This window comes from Opisthocomus hoazin, chromosome 5 (assembly GCF_030867145.1).
Source record: "Opisthocomus hoazin isolate bOpiHoa1 chromosome 5, bOpiHoa1.hap1, whole genome shotgun sequence".
Lineage (NCBI taxonomy): Eukaryota > Metazoa > Chordata > Aves > Opisthocomiformes > Opisthocomidae > Opisthocomus > Opisthocomus hoazin.
This window is the reverse complement of record NC_134418.1, coordinates 1,249,911-1,272,627: the sequence shown is the minus strand read 5'-3', so window position 1 is coordinate 1,272,627 and position 22,717 is coordinate 1,249,911.

Below are 22,717 nucleotides of genomic sequence, written 5' to 3'. Positions count from 1 at the left end.
TTTATGTCAGGCAGACAGCTGTATAATCAATATATTTCTTTACTGATAATTTTAATTTATATTTGATGGTACAAAGTTCAAACCCTATTGTAGCCAGCTAGTCTGAGCTCCGATTAGAAAACCTTTGTGCTTGTTTAAGATTATCTTTTGATTCTCATGATGTTATAGATCCAAAGCCAGAGTGATATGACTTTGGAGGATGCCATTTTTCTTTTCAAAAGAAAAGTGAGAATCTAGCCCGCCTATTGGTAGAAAATGCTTGGTTTTCAAAAGCCAGAGAAGAAATAAAACCAATGCATAATTATCTCCTTTTTTCCTAAACTCATGGTTTTTAAGCCAACGGGAAGATATGTGCCAGGGGAAGGGGAAGAGAGTGCTGCTTCATGACTTCTGAGCTTTTGGAACCAGTGATACAAAACATTCAGGCTTTTGTTTCCCTGCACAGAATAACATTTTACCCTCCAAACCTCACCCATCAGCTTTACATAACAACAGTTTTTGTGCCGTACAACTCGCAGCAGCTGATACCCACCTGCCCGTCCGCCTCCGGGTGCCTGGCGTTTACAGTTGGCTCATGCAATGTGTTCGTACTGTACCTAATTTCAAGTTGCAGGTGTAAAATAAGATGAGAGTTTCTATCCCCGGAAGAAACTGCATAGAGAAACTTCTAAATGTTATAATTGAGGTGCTGAGATAGAAACCTTTTCTGGAGATGTCACAGAACCACCATTCAATGACTTCAAAGGCCTGGGAGCAACAGAGGAATGGAGAAAAAGAATATCTCCACATGGCTTTTAGATAAGGGAAGCGTTGTCTTACTGTCTAATGAGGACTTCTGAAGCATTGGCTACTCCACAGATGAGCGGGTGGGAAACCTCCAGAAAGGGAGGTGAGGTGCAAGAAAGGAGAAGGGGAGAGATGGAGAAAGGGACCAAGGAAAATTCAAGAAGGAAACAGAGGGAAAGATGCTGACATTCACTAAAGGCAGAAGACTTTCCCACTGACCAAGGCTGTAGGCAACAAATAATAAATAATAGCAAATTCATATTCTGTACTACAAAAAAGCCCATATGTTGGCACTGATCTCTGTGCACGCATCATGGTGACATCAATGGGAGCTTTGCAGCTGATCAAGGCGTGTTTACAGTCTTCCATTTTTCTCCCAGCTCAACAGCCAGGGTACATATTTAAGGAAACATCACTTAAGCTGGAAGTCCACCCTTTCCATTGAAGTTGTCAGCTCATGCTCTAGAACCTGCGGCAACCTTTTTGCCGAAAGGCTGCCATTTCTCTCACCGTGTTGGTCAGAAACATGGAGGCAATTCTTTTTCCAGGATGTTCAGCCATGCTTGGCTTTCTTTTGCATGCTTGGCAGGAAAGCAGCCTCTCCACAGCTTTGCAGTCTCTCTCTGCTCTCATTTCCTGCGTCTCAGGGTGCTTGCCAGGACTCACTGACATGCTGGGCAACTTTTTTCCCTGCAGAGTATCTGTCAGATGAACCCCTCCAAAAACCATGAGCTGACACAGCCAACTTGTGGTTTTAATCATTGTCCTGATGAACAAATGAGTGTCTGTAGGAACTGTGGTCTTATCAAGTATTTTCCTTTGAACATTTGCCCTACAGAAGAGTTACCCCTTGTGCTACTGCAAACAACCAAACAAGCCACTCGCAGCCTAACTACGTCCCTTGTGTGCCATGTTCACTGAATAAGAATATTTCCATTTCTTGGAGCTTCTTTCCAAGAAAATAATTCAGAGAGCTGGAGAAGAGGTATTACCAGTGGCTGACATTTCAGAAACCAACAGACAGTGGTGGAACAGATACTGAAACACCCCATCTGCGTTCATGTTTGGAGAGGCTGAGAGGTTGGTTTCCATAAGGCTGAAGATGCTTTCTGCCTACTGAGCTCATGCCAGATAATGACTTTATCACTGCTGGGGCACTAGTGCGTTGTTAATGATGTGTGAGGGTGCCCAAAGGCCTTGGATTAGATGTCGGCTTTGTTAGAGTAATCCAAGATAAATAAATAAACCAATGAATAAATAAATAAATAAATATTTAATTCTCAGTTTGCTCAGCCAGGAAAGGGACTATTAAGCTTTTATCAGACATGTTCCTTTTTCTTCGTGGCTGTATCCCCAAGATTTAGGGAGCCTTCTATTTTAGCAGAAGACAAATAATTTCATAGAATCGAAACAGCAAAACCTCAGCCTGGGCGATTCTCCAGGCCTGTAGCAACTTATTGGTCCCACATAAACCCAAGATTTTGGTCATGACTAGTCTATAAAGAATTAGTAAACTGTTCGCAAAGAGCTAGAAAGTATTATACAATCCAACAGCGCAGGAAATTCAAGTATTTATAATGCTTTCTACTGATGCGCTTATTATTGTCTGCAGCACGTGATCCTGAGACCCATACCTTGGACACATTCATCACTTCTGCTGGTCATATATTCATCCTTCATAAACTGTTACTGAACAAAGTCTTAAAAAGGAGTGTAACAAGTTTATTAGAAACAAAGAGTTGCCTATGAGAAAGCCACAGAGAAACCCTGACAAGGCAGAGTCAGGATTTTGGTGCTCCTCACAACATCACTACAGAGATCCCAGGTATTTCCTAGAGTAGTTGTTTCCAGTTTTTTGGGTTTTTTTTGGAACTCCAGATACTTCCAGTGGACGTGCCATCCCACTGAGTGATCTGAAACTTTATGATAATAAATCAACACTTCTTGGTTATCTTGCACATAGACCTTAGGAGTACTCCAAGGATCTCCAGATATCTGCCAACTGCAGCTTGGAAACTACCTTCTCAAAGGCGGAGATTGTCTGTTACGTGCTTGGACATCACTTGCCCAGAACTTCTCTGTAGCTACTGCAACTAATATTGCAGTAATAAACACTGCTCCACTCTCTAGAGGGTGAATGGTTCTTTGACAGACACCGTGTTGGACTCTCAGTACAGGCTGACAGCTTGAATAAACAAACCTCATACGTGAAGAAATTTGTAGCTCATGAAAATTTATTACTACTCTTGTTCATAGCAGGACTGCATGCTATCTATGCGTATTGTCAGTGTGCATTCAAAAAATGTTGCCTTTGCAAATGAATCAGCCCCTCCAATTTCATGCATTTCCAAGAAAGGCCATGATTTGTAGGCAGGCAGCAGGCCCCACCAGTCTTTGAGAGCAGGTGGAAGTCATCTAATACAAAGCCATCAGAAACCAGTAGCTCTGGGAGCACGCCACAGCTTGGGGGCAGGATAGGAGTTGGTGAAGCGAAGTCAGACACGAGAAACTTTCAGGGGGAGGGAGCAGACACTCTTCATTCAAAAGTGGGACTCATTGATGTGTAAGGACTTGTTTCCAACTTCCAGGAGGCCCCAGCATCAGCTTCATGTAAAACCTACTAGGTTTCTGGAGGACTTATGCTTTCTTTGTTTTTTTTTAAATAAAAGTAAAAAAAGATTTACATGTCAAGTAGCATGAGACAATTTGTGTGTGTCTGTGTGTTTTTCCTCCTAAGTCGGTGTGTTTTTAGAGAAAATTGTATTCATGAGCACATTTGGCAAGTCGAGCCATTTAAAAAAATATATTAAAAAAAAGAAAGACCCAAACAGATATTTTGGCATGGCATCAAATCCCATTAAAAAGAGAGAAAAACCCACCCTAATATCTTTTTCATAATCCAAAATGCAGGGACATGTTTTAGTCATTTATGGCTTATGGGCTCAGAACTCCCGCAACTGCTTTGAATTAGGAAGAGATTTTGGTCCCATTTTTCCCAGATTTCGTCCTGTTACAAATGTTTGTTTTCTTCTTCCTTCTCTCCTTTTTCAATAATGTAACATATGGATTTGTGTGCAGATTTAATCAGTTCAGCAGCATTCCCATTCTTCCCCTGTTCCCCACCTCTAATACAGGTGAGGCTGAGTGGGTTTCACAGCAAAGGTGAGGGCGCTCCTTAGGAAGAACTCTTTTTTGCTTGCCATGGGCCTTGTTTAGAGCTAGAGCAAGAAATATTCTAGATGTTGGATCTGCCATGCAAAATATGCTAGGCTTGGCCTTTCAGAAAGTCAGATTTATTGTCCTTCTGGACCATCCTGGTCTTCAGACCTGCAAAAGAATGTGCATTTTTTTCTGTTCTGGTGGGACACTAAGGATAATCCCAGGAGGTGCAGGACTCTCAACCTGCCTGGACAGAAGCCAGCTCACAAAAATGGCAATATGGCCATAGAGTAGAGGAGAGGTCCACCTAGCCTTTTATCCTGTTTCCAGCAGTGATCTTGGTGGATGCTTCCCACAGCATAAAGACACAGCACGAACAAGCTTTCTTTTAGTCTCTTCTCCAAGCTTCTGGCTGTCATATCCAGACCTTCTTGCAAGATCTCTATGTCTCAGCTCTGCATTCTCAGATGTCCACAGAAGTCCTGCTGTCTACTTCAGCATCTAGTTCTTCTAAAAGAGAAGGGGAAGCATGGAGAGAGCAAAATTTATCAGGAGGCTATTTTTCAGGTAGGTGTGGTGGGCTTTTTTCTGTCATTGAGGTAAAGATACTCCAAGGGTCACATGTCAACATAGAAGGGATGACAGTGTCCACAGAAAATTTCTATTACATTCAAGAAAAGGAAACTATCGAGCTCAATTTCCCCAAATCAGTAGAAATGTTTGGGTTCAGGAAGACGTAACAGTAGCTTCTACACAGCTGTGCCCACACTGGGAGTGCGATACGCAAGGTAACTCAGCATCTTCTGCTGCTGAAATACAACACAACGGTCTTCTGCTTCTCGGAAAGAGATGGGAATGAATATCAGGGATGAATGGCAGCTTTTCTTTTTGTGAGAGGGGTTTTGGCAATGCAGAAGCTCAACTTAAGCCTCAGCGAGATAAAACCAGAGTCTTTCTGGCTCCTTCAGCCAAAATCTGGTCTCCATTCTCCCTGTAGGTTGCTCCTAACACTGGCTACATCCCAGCTTTATACATAGGGAAAAGACTCTAAGCAAACTCTCGAAGGACAACCTGGCTATTTTTTTCCTGGCTTCCCTGTGGAGCAACAGCACATGGCTTTAGCACAGAGGATCTGGATGCAGGTGTCCAGCCACAACCCCATTTCACTGGGAAAGCTAAGGATGCTCATCGTGTCAAACAAGACAGATTATATTTTATTGCTCTTTTTTGTTAAAATTTTGTATCCAGAATTCTTAACCAGCTACAGAGCTCCCCTCCTACCAGCTACAAACAGGACAATTTCATGGAAAATACCACTACTTTTTTCCACCTTTTTTATTATTAAAACAATTTAGTGAGTGCAGAATAAGTTTTACCCCCTTGTAAAGAAAGAAGTTCACCAGAAATCGGGCCTTGGAAATCTTAGTAAAGTACAGACAACATCATGAGGTTTTTGCCACAATGTTTTTCAGGGATTTAATACGGATCAGAGGCCAAAACCCTACGTATTTTCTGGACTAGGAGCAGCATGAGAAAACATCTGTCACTGAAATGCCATATTCTTACTGGTCCTAGAAGAGCATATTATACCATTGTCTGTTATTATTATTAATTATTACAGGTGGCAATGCTCTATTATTATTATTGTGCTTATTATTATTATTATTACGAATCTCATTGTCATTATTGCTACTACTGCAGAGCCTAGTCACAACTAGAAAATGCTTTTGCTAGGAGCTGCGTGCAAGTATAGAATAAAACACTCCTGTCCCCAGGGATTTTGTACACACTGGCTGTTAAAAGTTCTTGGCAAAAATCAGAAAGGAAGGGACTTTTTTGTTACATAAAGAACAATCAGAGATGTGCTCTGCTGTCCACTGCTTGACGGGCCCAGTTTTGGGTCCACTTCAGCAAGTTGTGAAACCAGAGGAGTTCAGTGGAGGCCACAAAGACAGTCAAGGGGCTGGACCGTGTGAAACACAAGGAGAGGCTGGAGGAGCTGGATTTCTTCAGCCTGGAGAAGAGAGGTTTAAAGTGGGATCTAGCGTATTTGATGAAATATCTCAATGCGATCCAGAGAAAGGATGAGACAAGCTCTTCTTAGAGATGCACTGTAGATAAGAGGCAATGGACAAAAAGAAGGAAAAAGTTTCATGACGAGGGTGGTAAAGGAATGAGACAGTTATCTGGAGAGCTTATGGATCACCACCCCTGGCAATACTCAAAACTCGACTGGATAAGCTGGTGAACAACCTGATCTGATGCTGGATGAACCTTGCTTTCAAAGGGGTTGATCAGAGACAACCCCCACTGCTTTTTCTACAGCTCTGAAGAGCCACTGGCTTAGGTGACAGTATCACCTTGCCACCCTCCACATCGCTTTTTACATCCACTTTGCAAAAACACAAACTGCAAGACAGGAGAGCATAAAAAACCCAGAGTTCTCTGCTGTTTCAGTCTTCGATGTCTGCTCACACACACCAGTTCACTCAAGCAGACAACAGAGCTCTGCTGAGAGACCTGAATTCTGTCTGGCTTCGCCCTTGTGCTAGCCCAGCCCTGAGGATGTCTCGTAGCTCTCCAAGCCCGGCGGAGCTGTGACAGTTGGTTCTCACTCTGCCCACGTCCATGAGTCCTGTTGGTACAAGGACTCGTTAGATGCAGATTCCCACCTCTTACCACAGTGAAACCTATTGTGACTGACTATCCAGCAGTCTCACCAGACTCTCAAGTCTTACCATTTTTCCCTCCAATTAGTTTAATTGTAGACTTAATATATAAAGCGAGTTTCAGGCCACAGTCTACACAGCTTACACACCTTACATCTTTGGAAGATTTTCTCAATGTAACCTCTTAAAAGTTGATGTGGCAGACAAAATAAGGTCTAGGTAGATAGGGACAGTCCACCCTGGAGAAGGGAAGACTGACTGTGATAAATATCTATCTGATAGACTATGATAGATAGATAGATGGGTACCTTAGACATTCACCAAATCATAGGTGACATGAAGAGTAGTGTTATCCACCACCCTCACAAACTGATTAATAAGGGACAGTAAAAAATGTAAAGGTAATAACTTTAAAATACACAAAATTATTATTATTTTTGCATAAACGGCACAATTTTGCTGTCAAATGCATTTTTATATCACCTTTTTAGGATGATAGGTATAAATGACTTTTTCTGAAGAGAACAGAAGAAATCATGGAGATAAAGCCATCAGTGGCTATTAAATGAAATAGTTTGGCATACGAAGTCCCTAACTTAGTAGTGGTCAAAAGCTGGACACTTGTGTCTAGAAAAAGGGTCACTCTTGCTCAATTCTTCCACTTTTTGCTAAAAATTATGTCTGGCAGGGACAGGACACAGAGCTAGATGAACCTGCAACCTGAGCCAGGATGGCCCTTCTTACCTCCTTTTGAGATGGCAATTGGAAGTGCAGGGTGAGGTCCTCAGCTGGTTTACATTGATGGAACTCCATGGATTTCCCTGGCCTTGAGCCACTTCACACCAGCCAAAGCTCTGTCCCGCAGAGTTTGGATCCTTGTAACTAAGCATTTCCCTGTAGTTTATGATGATGAAACAATAGCAAAATGCCCATCTGCTGCTATCAAATCATAAGCCAACATATTTTCCACAGTCATATGCTAGTGCCTGAATGGCCATGACAGATTTACTACAGATCTAACACAATAAACTTGGGGTTATGTTTTAGTAGCTCTCTGCCCAGTTAGTGAAGTGGAGTGGAACTGTAATAGGCACAGCATGCTAGGCCTGGACTAGGTCTCATGACTCAGTAACACGTGTTTTATTGCTCCTTGAGTTCCTGCTGAACAGGTTTTTTTTGGACTCGCTCAATTTTTTGACCAGGTGAAGGCAACATCCATCAAAAAACAGTTACTCTTCTGTGATGCTTACAAGGCTTAAAATAACGGATGTGAGCATGATCTCACAGGGTATAAGCCACCTGCCAAGGCTCCCATGAGATGCTGGATTCTGTGAGCAAAGCAGGCTTCAGATATGGTCCATACTTGCCTGGGAGGCTCCACAGGTATTGGCTGTCCTGCAATTACTATAAGATGAGCAGTTTGAAGCTTACTAGTGCTTGGGTTGAGCTCAGGAAGGAAAACATGTCAATCTGCAGGTTGAGCGCCATCAGAGCAAGCTTCCATCACTAGCTGGTCTTTGTTGGAGGCTTTGCCTTGGCCTAAAATGTCCCTCATGCTCTGAGTGATGCTGTCAGTACATGGTCCTCCAAGGCTATTCTATCCCTGTTCTCTGTGTAGTGGAGAGGCTCCCAAATCTATCAGCAGAGCTGGGTGCAGAACCAAGCCCCACCTTTCTTCTCATGTTCCTTAATCATAAAAAGACTGGTTATCTGTGGTCTGTTCCCTTGGACACAAGCTTGCACCGGTCTAGTGAGTTGCTTGCAGAGAGCACAGGAGATAGTGGTGTGACATAGCTCACAGTGAAAATATAAACCAGGTTAGCTAATCCGGTGGACCACCCTAACCCTTTGTGCAGGAAAGGCCTTAATGATGTTCAGTGAATTGGTTCTGAAGCCACAACTTTGGTTAATTTGGAGTAACTTTCCTACATGTCCCAGTGCATATAAACCTTACTCTGAATAAGCGCATCCATTTGTTGGTATGGTTAAACAATCCACCCAAACAGCCCAGATGGTTGATGTTGCTTTTTTACTGTATGGCTTTCAAAAGTAAACTTTGTACCTGGTTACTAGGTCAGAATGGTGACATCCAACACCTGCTTCATGTTCAATTTGCGTTTGGTCAAGAAAGAGACTGTAACGCCCAGACTAGTACAATCCCAATGACTTTCACCATGATTTCTCACGCTTTCCAGACTGGTGCTTCCACCACCTCTTCATAAATGCTGTTTATCTGCACTTTACCCAGCCGTACATCATGGCTGGACTAATTTTTCTTCTGAGATTTACAAATGGGAAGAGAGGAGCACACACAACCTTTGGCCCACACAATGGTGTTTTGGATGGCTGTTCTCTGTTCCCAAGCCACCAGACTCTCTTTGATGAGTGATTTATGTCCGGGAACTTATGAGAAAGATTACCACATGCAAATTTTAACTAACCTCTATTACAGGGAAGGAAAAATTAGTTCATGCTGGCCATTAAGTATTTTCTAAAGAAAATAGTTCTAATCATGAACAGAGATGGTTTCCAAGAGCCAACTCTCCATGCTGGGCTCTGCAGTGTGGCCTGGATGCAGTAAGAATAACAGATGTGGTCATCTTCTCTCAGCCCTTTGAGAACAACAGTACCAACCCAGTCACACTGATATGGTGTTACCAGAAAGCCTTGGGATACCAGGGTGTTATCTCTGACCAGCCCGTGAGAGCAAGGGCGGGGAACGTTTTCCCATCGTGTCCAATCTGGTCAATGATACACAGGAGAATGGTGTTAACTGACATTTAGGTGACTTCATTTGAAGTGTATTTCTCACATTGTTCACGCCTGGTGCCAGTATGTTGGAGTTATTTATTCCAGGCTGGAGTTCACGCTCTCTGTTCTTTCTCAGTCATTGATTAGGAAACCGAATCTTATCACCCGAGCGGGAGAAACTTCAAACACCTTACAAAAGTCTGTTTATAGCCTTGGACCCATTCTACAGGTGAGGAAGCTGCAGCACAGAGAGGTGAAGTGACTCGTGCAATGATTACTTCGCAGAGCTGCACCACGTGTAAACCTTTCCTCCAGTAATCCTCCACAGGGTGGATTTGAGGAAAAACAAGAAGACTTTCCTTACAATGAAATGCAGCTGCCTATGGGGTGGGGCCCAAGAGTGCTTTGTAATCAATACATACATATTACAAACATCTGTCCCTTAAACTCAGAGCCCTTTCCTGTAAGATTAACATAACACTCAACAGTTACAGCAAATTGTCAAAATCTACAACTAATCATGCAGATGACTAGAAGAGCTTTCACAGCTCATTGTGGCAATGGGGTTCAACAAACGGGGATGGGAGAGCATGGAACTGTGGGCACATAACCTGTATTTCTCATCGTGAGTCTTTCGGTGACTCAGTTTTTCTCACAGTGCCTCCTTACGTTGCTCATCTGTGGGAAATAGGTGCAGAGGAAGATATGACTTCCCCAGTTCCTGAAAATTTTTTATATATTGAAACATTTTCACCACTTGAAATGAAGGGGAGGGAAAGAAGAATCCTCAAACTAAACTCAAACAACAAACCAGTGCAGAAAACAAATTTGAATCTGTTATGTAATTTCATTTTAATAATTAGGAAACATCCTCTTGCAGTTTAGACAACAATATACAGTTTCTGCACTATCAGATTACATTCTAAAACAAAAAGACACTTGCGACCAGAGAAACAACATTTATCCTTTTCTTGAAAGGAAAAATATTGGTATTATTTTTCAAGCAATGTTTGTGTCAACATCTTTCTCAAAGCCAACCTATTCTGGGAAAAAACATTAATATAGACAAATCAGTATTTTTCAACAAAAAATAACAATATAATTGCTTGCAAACTCTCAAAAGTCGTTCACAGCCATAGAGAGTAGATTATCAGAGCTATGAGTAATTTCTGTTGCTGCAGCCACATTGTGTGTGTTTGAAGGGATGTCTGTGAGGACAAGCATGTTTGTGTTTGACCTTCTGTCTAGCAGCTCCCCAGTAATTTTAAATCTTCAGCCCCTTTTCAATAGATATGGCAAACAGAGGTCTCAAAGGTACTGTTTCAAACAAGGCTGACGAAATCAAGCAACCAGGAAAAGGCTGTGCTGGGACCTCAACCACTTTACTAGATGCTGGAGAATCTACACAAGAAACCTTATGAATGCTCCAACTGCAAGATGGTCTTCTGGGGGATTTTGACCCTTACTAAATGTTGGTACCAAGCAGCCATCGAATGCCCTATCAGAGGAGACCAGATTTCTTTCTCTTGGTCACAACAGTTCTCATTTTCACCAGAATGCAGAAAGGCTGGGAGAGGCCATCAAACGTACCACAACACTATAAATGCTGTGTGACTTGGAAATACCAGGGAAGAGGCTCTGATAGCAGCTTTTAAAATAAATAAATAAATGAAGAGATCTTTGCTTTCTCACATCACAGCCATTGGACTAATCGATAGCTATAGAGCCTGGAAGATAAGCATGTTTGACTCAAGGTGGAGATCTCAACCCTGGGGCCCAGCGTTCCCAGGCAGCGAGCTTCAGCCCTTCGCACCCACCGGGGCTGCCTGCAACTTTCCAGAAGGCTACCAAGCAGTCTTCTGCATCAGCAATGGGCAGGAAACTGTCTGTCCTGTGGTCGTGGGCACTCCAGAGGCAATGCTTTCAAAGCTGCATAGACGTTGCCTAAAAACAGCTCTTCTGCTGTAAAAAGAAGAACATAAAACTTGGGTGCAGCACACAGACTTTTGAGATTTTGGAGCCTGGACCCGTTGATAACAAATTCATAAAACACACAGCTCACCCTATGAATCCCTTTTGCGGATTCACTAAGAACTGCAAAAGGAATCTGGAGTTTTGGGTATTCTCTCCTCCGGAAGAGAAATGTAATTTTACCTTTTTGTTTAGTATAGGAAGTGTATGCCTACTTGAAAAGAGTTAAACTATTGAAGTGCTACTCAAAGTCACAGCCAGATGCTTCAGAAGGACCAGGCTGTCGGAAACATTCCATCAGCTGTCGGCACAGCTTCTTTTGTCATCACTGGTTCTAGCTGCTTGGTTTTTTTCCAGTGTGGAAAATTCCCATAAAATGAAACCAGGATAAAACCGATCTGATGATACAAGAAATTAGCAGGACTCTATGGAAAATAATTTTAGAATTTAAGAGTTTAATAAGGGAAGTCCTTTTATAACTCAATAACAAGAATACTGTTCTCTATTTGAAGAAAAAAAAAAAATCACAAGAAGGGACCTGCTTACAGCCAGCTCTAAGCCAGTTGTGTAGATGTCCCATTTTAAAATTAAAAGACACCAACAGTCCTCTGCAGTAGTTCATCCCTCCCTAAACCAGGAGTATTCCAGGTGTGGGACACATCGGCTGAATGTGCCTCTCCTGGAGTACAGGGGGAACACTGAAGAGTAGATTCAGCTGGACTTTGAACTTTTAGAGATGATGTTAGGGAAGAATAATTTCATCTAAGTATCTAAAAATGGAAATGAAGTCCACATGGACTTTTCCTAATCTTCCTTGTGCCTACTTTCCTGAACTCCTAGATTGCCATGGGAGCTGGGCATCTGTATCTCATAAATGTCCACCGGGTGCTTTGCCTCATCCTTTAATTGTGCAAATATCTTTTAATAATCCAGCTGTCCCCTTCTTTGGACATCAGTGGTCACTAATGGCTGTCAACTCATATCCTATGTGAAATCACTGTAGGTATTTCTGATTTTCAGTTGATGTTTCCTCTCTGAACTCTTCACACACATTACGCACTTTGGGAAATACTGGCAGTAGCCATCCTCATCATACCTTTTTTTAAGTTTTCCCTTAGTCACCTATGCAACTAACAAGTTCTCAGACATGCCCCCCCCCAAAAAAAACCCACAAAACCCAACAAACACACATAGCACGGGACTTTGGAAATTAACTAAAATATTTGGAAAAAAGCAAAGATTTTTTTTTCCAATCAGCAGTTCTAATGTAATCCTACAGATGTTCAGACAAACTATAAGAACAATTGTTTTCTGTTTGTTTCTCTAGGGCTTTTCTTTTTAGCCACAAATGGGAACCATTTCGCATTACAGAAGTTGAAGGCTGTTCTCTACTATCACCATACTCTGTATATTTCCCACTAACAGGACATAAATAATTCCAGCAAAAAGCACATTAAGAGGAACATGATTGCCAGAGGATGCTGCTTCCCTCCCTGGTTATAATTACAAGGATGTGTGGTTTTGCTTAAATGGGAAAACAAATAGATTTCCCCAGCCTTTCCCTTCCCCTCCATCTGAGTAGACACTGCCTTTATCATAAGCTAAAAGAGAAATATTTATAGGAAAGCCTTGTTAAAATGCTGGCATGGTATTACTGCCTCTGGCTGAGCCATAAACTCACTTGGGGGAAAAAAAAAATCACCCTGTGAAGGATGCCAGCAAAAAGCCAGTGTGTTGTTTAACTGCCAGGCTTGAACAATGCACGGGTCTCGCCTCAGATCTCCAGCCCGGCCTGGATTTCCCCTGTCAACAAGTCATTTAGGGCCAGATGGTTCGTGCTCAGGGCTGTCTTGAGTAGAGCTGATCTCTCCCCTTGGGGAAGAGCAAGGGACCTGATGGCCATAGAGGGTCCTGTACTCCTGGTTCTGTTTTAGACTGATTTCCGAAGGGGGTCAAGCAGGGCATGGGAAGGTGGAGAGCTGAAAGGTGCAAAGATGTGCAAAATGCTCTGTTGAAGTCTCAGTGTCCTGTCTACAGCAGGTGACTGCAGGGGTAATGGCTGGAAGACTGGCACTGGTTGCCCAGAGGTGGTAGTTGCTCCATCCCTGGAAACATTCAAGGCCAGATTGGTCGGGGCTTTGAGCAACCTGGTCCTGTTGAAGATGTCCCTGCTAGTTGCAGAGGGGTTGTACTAGATGACCTTTAAAGGTCCCTTCCAACCCAAATTATTTGATTATTCTGTGTTTCAATCCTCTCTGGAGGAGCACAACTCTCACCCATGTCTGCTTTCCCCAAAGTCCCAGATTAAGCTCCTGTGTTGCTGTGTAAACAGGCTGCTGTGCAGGCTCGTCCCAGTGGACACAAATAATGTCTGGAGCTGCTTTCAGCAGCAGAAAACAGGGCGAAGAAGCTCCACACTGTGAGGGCCTCTTCAGATGATGAATGTCAAATGCAAAATGCTGCCTTCCCATCAATCAGGATCCCTACGTTGCTGATGGACATCTTGCTGCCTGCCAGCTCCTTGCATGGAGCAGCAGCTTCTACACCACGCTGCAGGAGGAAAGCAGCGAGTCTTGCAATGCCTGGAGAGGTGCCTGCTCTGGCAGCCCCGTGTTCCTACAATGGGCCATGACCTGCCATGGAGACAGACTCTCAGGAAGTCTGACCCCGTTTCCAGAGCAGTAGGCTGATATAGATGACAATCCCCAGTGGATGGAAAGCTCAGCAGTCCTTCAGCCAATGGTGCCAGTAAGAAACATTTTTAAATGCATATATGTGATTTCGCTGAGTGCTAGAGGCATCGGCAGGGAAAAGGCCAGTCATTCCAGCCGTATTTTTAGTCTCTTTCCGTTCTATTTTCTTGCTCTCCCTGGAGGAAAGATCAGAAAGGTTGTCTGTTGCTGTAATGCCTTCCCCTCACCACTGCTCAAATAAATCTGAGCAGGGAGCCACACGCATCACTTGCTGAGAAATTCCTCTGCAGCCGAGGGCCAAGCACAGATCGCTACCGGCTGGGCAACGTAGCAAGGGGCTCTGTGCTCTTCTTCACTGAGGATCTCTTGCTGGCCTTAACTATAAGCAACAGTGCACTACGGGACTTGCCTTTAAAATAAAAGCAAACTGGTCAGGTATGGGCTCAGCTGTTCATGCAGACTCAGCAGTAGATGCTCATTTAATTTAAGAATGGGAGTGTGAGAGATTTTGCTGACACACTGATTAAGGAAGTAGATTTTAATGCAGATTGTTTTCTTTAATCTGGAAAGCATGAAACAGCTTCCAAATGAATATCTTCTGCATAGGGGAAACTGAGGCACAGTCAGCAAGCTTCTCCACAATCCTTTTAGCAGGCCAGAGCTGGAATAACATGTCATACTTTTGAGTCCAATCCAATTTTCCAAATCCAGTGCAAACAGCCAGCACAAAGTCCACATAAGCACTTCTAGGATTAGGCCAGGAATGCCAACCAAATCCTCTGCTAATCTGCACCGTAAAGTTCATGAAATCAGGCTTCCTCTTGAAATGTTTCTTGCATCCAGCTGTGTCAGAAACACCTTCCAGAAAATTAATCTCCCCGAGCTCAAGATTCAGTCCCAGGCAAAGCCAATCCATCGGTATGGAGTAAGACTTCAATGTAAAGTTGGTCTTTTCGCCACTTTCTCTACAGAAATGAACTCGCCTGTAGCTAAGTGACAGAGTGACACATTTTTCTTTTCAGAAGCTGATAGGCATCACAGCTAGCTTTATTTCAAAACCAAGTAATGGAAGTCCTTGAATTCAAAGATACAGAGTATATCAATAATCATCTTCACTTGCTTCTGTGTGAAAAAAAGGATGGACACAGATTTGATTGGGGTCTTGCAACTACATCTCCATCCCCATATTTGTACCACACATATCTGTGTTTGCATGAAGTTGGTGGCCAAGCCCTTTGCTGCACACAGAAGGTGAGCTCTGAAGGAGTACGGAGACTGCAATAGTCCAGAGGACTGCTCAACCACAAGGCATGGAATTAATGTAAGAGGCCGTCAGCGATCTTGTCCGGCATGGGCTGTGCAAAATTACGCTTTTTGGTGTTATGGCCCATGCCTCTCCAGTTCCATGAGGCCCTTCTGTAGACCTACCCCACCAGCAGCTTAGTAAGAAAACAGCCCCGTATCTAAGGGGAGGATTCCCTGATAGGAGAGGTCAGAGCTCTAGATTATAATGGTGCAGAAGCGCCTGGTGGACATTGCCATCAGTCTTGGCTTCTTACCCTTCTCCCTGTCATTGTTTGGGGCTGCAGAGTCGTACCTTTGATTTCACCCCTTGCCCAAGAGGTAGGGTCCCACAGGCCCTTTAGATCTTGCAGCGTCTCACCATTCATCCATCCGTTGCCTCTTAATGAACATTTCAGACGCTCGGTTTCCGCTGCCAGCGAAACTGCCGTGTAGCCAGTGCCCCTGGGAGTCAGGACTTGCCAGAGCAGTAGCTGGTGCGAACCTTCCTATTGTTCAAGCTCAGAGCTGTCATGGCCATTGTTACTTATCAGTGGCTGCTGTTTTCCATTACAGCCAGCTCTAACATGAACTGGATATGAGCACTGGGCTACAAGCCGGGCTCCTAGGCCTCCAGAGCTCTGCTGAAGGTCTGAATTGCTTCCAGCTCCTTCTTAGAAGTTGCTCTACATTCAGCAGAGAATCACACTCTTGGGCTCTTCACTTCTCAACTTGTTCCTTGCCAGAGAGTTCAAACCAACCCTACAGTTATTCTTGTTCCACTAGAGCTGAGAGGATTTTCCCAGATGCTTGTGAATTGCTCAGAGCACATCAACAGGCACAAAAGTTTTTCAGGCCAGAAAATACGTACTAGCTCCATCGCTCCACAAGCTCAGAAGTTGAAATGATGCATGAACGGGAAAGTACAATTCTAATTTCAGGAATACTTTGCGTTCCTAGAGCATCCTCCTTCCCGGGGCTGGAAAAGCCTTCATCACTGTTCACCATTGTAGCTTAATGGTGGGTAGGCATTCGTTCAGAGGTGGGTTTGCAAGCAGGTTAGAAGCCTCCCCTCCTGCTTTTTTGCAGCAATGAGGGTGCTCTTACACAAGTACTACTCAAAGAGAAATGCAATCGTGATGAGGTCTTCTGTGGCATCCCTCTCATTTAGAATTTACCTGCATTGCAGAGGGAGAAAGGGCACATCATTCGGTTTGTGGAAAAATTTCTGGGACATCCGAGTGCAAGTCCTAAAGACCATCAGGTCTTTTCAGGACAAGGGGTAATGGGCACAAACTGAGGCACAGGAAGTTCCGTCTGAACATGAGGAGGAACTTCTTCTCTCTGAGGGTGACGGAGCACTGGAACAGGCTGCCCAGGGAGGTTGTGGAGTCTCCTTCTCTGGAGATATTCAAGACCCGCCTGGACAAGGTCCTGTGCAGCCTGCTGTAGGTGACCCTGCTTCGGCGGGGGGGTTGGACTAGATGACCCACAGAGGTCCCTTCCAACCCCTACTATTCTGTGATTCTGTGATTCTGTGATCCGGTCTCTCTTATCAGCCAAATTTCTTTGACCTGAATATTCCCAGCCCAAGTCCCTTCTAAGGTCTGATGTCTAAAGATTTTTGAAGACTAACTTTAGGCTTGCAGAAGTGTCTGGCCTGTGGGAAAAATTACACAGCAGAACTTGGCCAAATGTTCAGCTGAGCTTTACTTCCCTATCTGTAAAACCAAGAGAATAGCGTAACAGACCTGGGCAGCGAAAGCACAGCTCTCTATGGGCACGGGCTCTGTCTTACTCATGGGTCTGGCTGTTCTGGGAAGGTAGTAAAAGAGCATAACTTCACAGGAGAGCTGACTGTGTTAGTAGAGAAGGTACTCAAAAAAAGTCATTTAACCCTATTCAAGAGAGGAGAAAAAATAAGAAAGTAAGATTTCTGTGTCACGACAAATTCTGCACACTCAGCAGCTGGTCCCTAAAGCAAAAATTGTTTGATAAAGCAAAAGGTGAAGGGATGTGGTTCCCAGTAAGGTCTACCTACACAGCACTGTGAAAAATATCAATCTGTAGCCTCTAATACCAGTTTCCAATGGGTCTGGACTGCTCCTTCTTGCAATTCCACAGGAAACATGGGGACTTGGAGAAATTTATTCTGCTGCCTATAGAGTGAAATTCCGTTTATCTATAGGACAGACGACATGTAAAAATTTCCCCACCTGTAGTCATTCCATCCGGAGGTCTTTATAGGGGTTGTCTGAGCTTGAGACAGGAGCTCTTGTTCTGTGCAGCCCTGCTGAACCCCACTGCCACATCCTGCCTGTGCTAGCAAAAGGTACCTTTATTCTTAAAATCCCACATCTTTTCCAAAAAGCCGTGAGCAGAGCTGTAGCTGAACTGTTAGAAAAGTGGACCAGCTTAGCATCAAACCAAAACAGAAATTTGTTTCTATTTTTATTGTGCGGAACAAAGAATACTGTGTTTTTATTTCAGAGAAACTCCAAATGTTTTGTTTCACTCCAAGGTGCTTTGTTTTGTTTTCAGCTTATTTAATCCCTGCAAAGAATTGTTTAAATTCCACGCAGAGACAAAGAATCACTTTGAAATAGAGAATTCCAAATACTGCTCTGTTTTTTTTCTTTTTTTTTTTCCAAAAAAAAGGCCTCTGCACTGTTTTTCTCCCAGAGGAAACAATTCCCCGAATTTCTGTATCATTTCAGTCCTGTTACTGCTGAAAAAAAGAAGTCACCCAGCTCCCACTGCAAGTCACTGGGAGAATTAACACCAGATGTGGCTGTATCCTGAAGCAAGTTGCTTTAAGGTTGCTGTTAAGAAAGCACCTTGTTTCCTGAAATTGCTTTACCCCTGTGTGCACAATATCCTCATCAACCTGAAGGCTAAGCAATGGCTTTTAAAGGGAGCAAAAATAGGATACAAAGACTTTCTTTAACACTAACCAAAGGCATACCTAGAATATTGGAAGGCGGAATCCAATAAGTAGAGGAAGGTCTAGAAAGACGTCTTTGGGGAAGGTAAATGATGGATCTGGGAGGTGAAGCACCGTGGTGTTGCTACTTAGATACCCTACAGCTGGCATTCGGAGCCATGAGGCATTCCCAGCTCTCCTGGAGAGGAGCCCAGCATCGCTGCTGGATGTTCGCTCTGCTGTTTCTGGCTACAGCTTGAAACCAAGGTACCTGCTTCTCTCTGCGGGGAGGAAGAAATTGCCTCAAAATGGCACCAGAAGATGGAGAGGAAACAGTGACTCCCCTGTGCTGCTTCCTGCGGTAGCATGTCAACATCACTCCGTCGGGAGAGGGACATCTGCAGCAAGCTGCATTCCCACCTCCGAGGAGGTGGGAGCTGGGCCATGTGATCCCTAATAAAAAGAGCCAAAGTCATGCATTTTTGACAGTCTAGGCCCCTGTAAATTAACATTTCCATTTGCATTTCATTTTTTGTGGGTGCTGGGGGGCATAGAGATAAAGCAACATTTTCCACACAGGCACAAGGTGCATTCAGAGGGCTCTCTCCTGTCACCAGAGCCTCTCCACTGTGCTCCTTGTGCCCTCTGCAAAGCCTTGTGTGCTTCTCCATTACCACTTTCCAACCCCTGCTTAACTCGAAACATGACTCACCCTTGCCCAGCCCTGCTGTTTGTCTCCCCCACATCTGGAAGCCATCTGGGTCACACTGCTGAGCCTCCCCAGCTCCCCCTCCTCGCAGCACAGGCAGCCCAGGAGGAGAAGCCCTGCTCCAGCCACTGCAGCCTCGCATGTGCCCCAACCTCCCCGGCTCTGTCTCTGCAAGGCTGCACCAGCATTTCCCACGCTCCTCCAGCAAAGGGTTGTGGGCTGTTGGGACTTACAACTCCGCCCATGTCAGAGAATAATAGAATGGTTTGGGTTGCAAGGAACCCTTAAAGGTCACAGAATCACAAAATCACAGAATGTTAGGGGTTGGAAGGGACCTCTGTGGGTCATCTAGTCACCTAGAGGAAGTTGCACAGGACCGCGTCCCAGCTGGTTTTGAATATCTCCAGAGAAGGAGACTCCACAGCCTCCCTGGGCAGCCTGGGCCAGGGCTCCGGCACCCTCAGAGGGAAGAAGTTCTTCCTCTTCTTCAGCTGGAGCTTCCTCTGCTTCAGTTTGTGCCCCTTGCCCATTGTCCTGTCGCTGGGCACCACTGGAAAGAGTCTGGCCCCATCCTCCTGACCCCCACGCTGCAGATATTTAGAGGCATTTCAAAGGTCCCCCTCGCAGCCTTTGCTTCTTCAGGCTAAACCAGCCCAGCTCCCTCAGCCTTTCCTCGGAGGAGAGATGCTCCAGTGACCTCAGCATCCTCTTAGCCCTCCGCTGGACTCTCTCCAGTAGCTCCTCATCTTTCTTGAAGTGGGGGGCCCAGAACTGGATGCAGGACTCCAGATGGGGCCTCACCAGGGCAGAGTAGAGGGGGAAGACCCTGCTGGTCACACTCTTCTTAATGCACCCCAGGATCCCATTGGCCTTCTTGGCACCCAGGGCACGCTGCTGGCTCATGGTCACCCTGTCGTCCCCCAGCACTCCCAGTCCCTCTCCGCAGAGCGGCTCTCCAGCAGGTGAGCCCCGAGCCTGTACTGGTGCCTGGGGTTGTTCCTCCCCAGCTGCAGGACACTACACTTGCGCTTGTTGAACTTCATCAGGTTCCTCACTGCCTGACCTCACAAGTCATCTAGTCCAACCCCCAGCAATGAGCAGGGTGTCCTCTGAGCTCTGTTTCCCTTAAGGTAATCCTCCATATGTCCCGTGTTCTGCAATGGTGGGCTGTGGGTTTATGGGCTTTTGGAGACCAGGCTACAAAAGGGGCAGTAAAGAGTTGGATGAAATGTTCGATTAAATGGTATCCTGTCTGCAGCTCTGGCCAACTGCAGATGCTTCAGAAGAAATAAAAAAAGAGGGGAAATGCAAGGTGATATTTCTCCAGAATACTCTCCCAGCCACCAGTCTATCCTCTCTTGGGCCTGCTTGCACCAACAGAGACATTTATTTTGTTCAATAACCTGGCATGGACATTTCTCCTCCAGTGGGTTTTTTTTAGGCATGTGAATTATTAGTTTCTACAACATCTTTATTCAAGAAGGTCCGTATGTTCATGGCACACCATGATAAGGACCACCTTCCTGCTTGTCATCTTCTCAAGTGCGAGTGGCATCATTTTCAAGGCCACTTCAGGACTTCCCACTTTGCTGCCAAAAGACTGTCAATGACACCCAATTTTCACGCCCATGCTCGTATACCCTGCAGTTGGTCAATGACTTCAGAAACTGCTCGAAACAGGCACAAGAAAGAATGGAAAGCAAACGACCTTATACAGGACACCGAGCTCTGTGATCCAAGGGTTCCTTCACGTCCGTGAAGTTGTGAATCACTGTGCTTTGTGGATCCTTGGCTGCTGCAGCAACCCTTGAGGGAGCCAAAGACAGCTGTGAGCGTAATTTAGAGCTCTCCAGAGGCCAGTCTGAAGGCCCTCTGAGTGCCAGACCAACATGAATTGGCCAGAAGAACAGGCACGAAGCCATCTTTGCCCAGCTTTGTGCCAAGCACAGCTCTGCTGGAACATGAGGCCAGAGCAATAATCTGAAAAAGTGGCAGTTCCTTTTTCCCTTTCTGTTTTAATTACTGTTTTTTCTCTCAAATTTGCTCTTCTGTCCTTACGTGAGGTGCAATGATAATGTGCAGCCTGGGGCTGGCCCCTGTAATGGGGTGAAATCCAGAACAAGAGGGGAAAATCAATTGTCCCCGAGACCCCAAATCCTACTTTAATTCTTGCCATTCTTTTGCCAGGTTTCCAGATAAACGTTAACTCTGATCAAAGCGTATCCTGCAGTGGAGCATTCCTCATACAGATCCACTGGACACTGGCACTGTGGCTGAGCTCACAAGATGCCCTTGACTCCAGAGCGACATTAATCTGAGTCTTTCTTTCTCTCCTTTGCCTGGCTGCTAATTCTTACAGCACTTGTAAGAACTTGTGAGCGGTATTGCCAGCATGCAGACATCCACATGGCCAATGCTAGTCCCTTCTGGTTCTAATGACCCATGCTCCACTAGCTGTGCAGTCAGAGAAATAGCGTGTGACTCCTCTGAACAATCTTGTCTGCTTGCTTTCTGATGAGGCGAATGCATAGTAGAAGTCATCATGTCTCTCACTTACCATGGCTCTGCTGGAGGCATCTGTACCCTGGAGGCATCAATCACACACTCAGCATCTTTGACGCTTTCAGCTGCTTTGTTCAATGGTCTGAACATTGCTGTACACTATTTATCTATCCAACTAATTTTTGAAACATTTGGAAGCTTGGAGGAGGAAGACGAACAGACAGACACATTGAGGATGCAGTGATAAAAACATTGATTTCATTGGGAAAAGTTATGAGAAATGGCTTACCAGGATCCTGAGTATACTTTACTGCTGAAGGAGCCCAGTAAAAATGAAGGTGTCCACAGCAGTGACACTGGAATTGTAACCTCCTCCCAGCCATTGCTGGAAAATCTGCTTTCAGGGCTGAACCAGAGAAGAATTCCTGCAGAAGGCTGCAACTATGGCCAATGGGGGAGACCGGGGTCAAGAGCCTATCAGTGAATGGTCCACCCTTGAAGATGAAGTGCCTTGCACATGGAGATGCCTACAACAACCCTACAGCCCAGCGCAACCCTGCAGTGAAGGCAGCCTCTGACATCCTTTGGTCTCTCTGGCTTTACTCTGGGACATGAACTACTTCTCTTTCTCTCTGCCACAGAGCCATTGCTGCCTGTGTCTCTCCGGGATCTCCTCCTGCTTGTTCAGGGCAAGGTAAATTCCCTGAGGAGAGTTGCACCGTTGTGGCACAGCTCGTTTTTCTCCTCCACTTTCTCATTTGCAAGCTCTGCAGTGAAAGCTATGCTTTCCACATTGAGAATGAATATTGGGCATGGTGCTCTGTTCCAGAAATAAACCTAAACACTTTCCTAATTTCCTAACATAATATGTTTTTTCCCCTTTTATTTTAATAAAAATAACAATAATAAAACAAAGCACCCTTTGTCCGTTTCTTTTTCTTACACAAACACATAATCCTGGTGCCTTAATGTCTCATCAAGAAAATCCAGACTGGAGGCTGCAGCCAGGAGTCTGTGCCACCTAGATATTTTGGACACATATTTGGACTCACATGCGGACATACGCACACACTTTGCCTTCCCTGCCTCAGCAGGACAAGACTTCAGATCTTTTCTTGCATCCACAAATGGATACACTGAGCCTCAGCAGGGAAAGGTCATTTCCACTCATTGACATTCAAACTGTCTCCCCACTTGTACCCTTCAAGTGATATTTATATTTAAAGAGCATCAGCCTGGCTGAGGAGAGACTTTCCATTCGTCAGGATTTCTG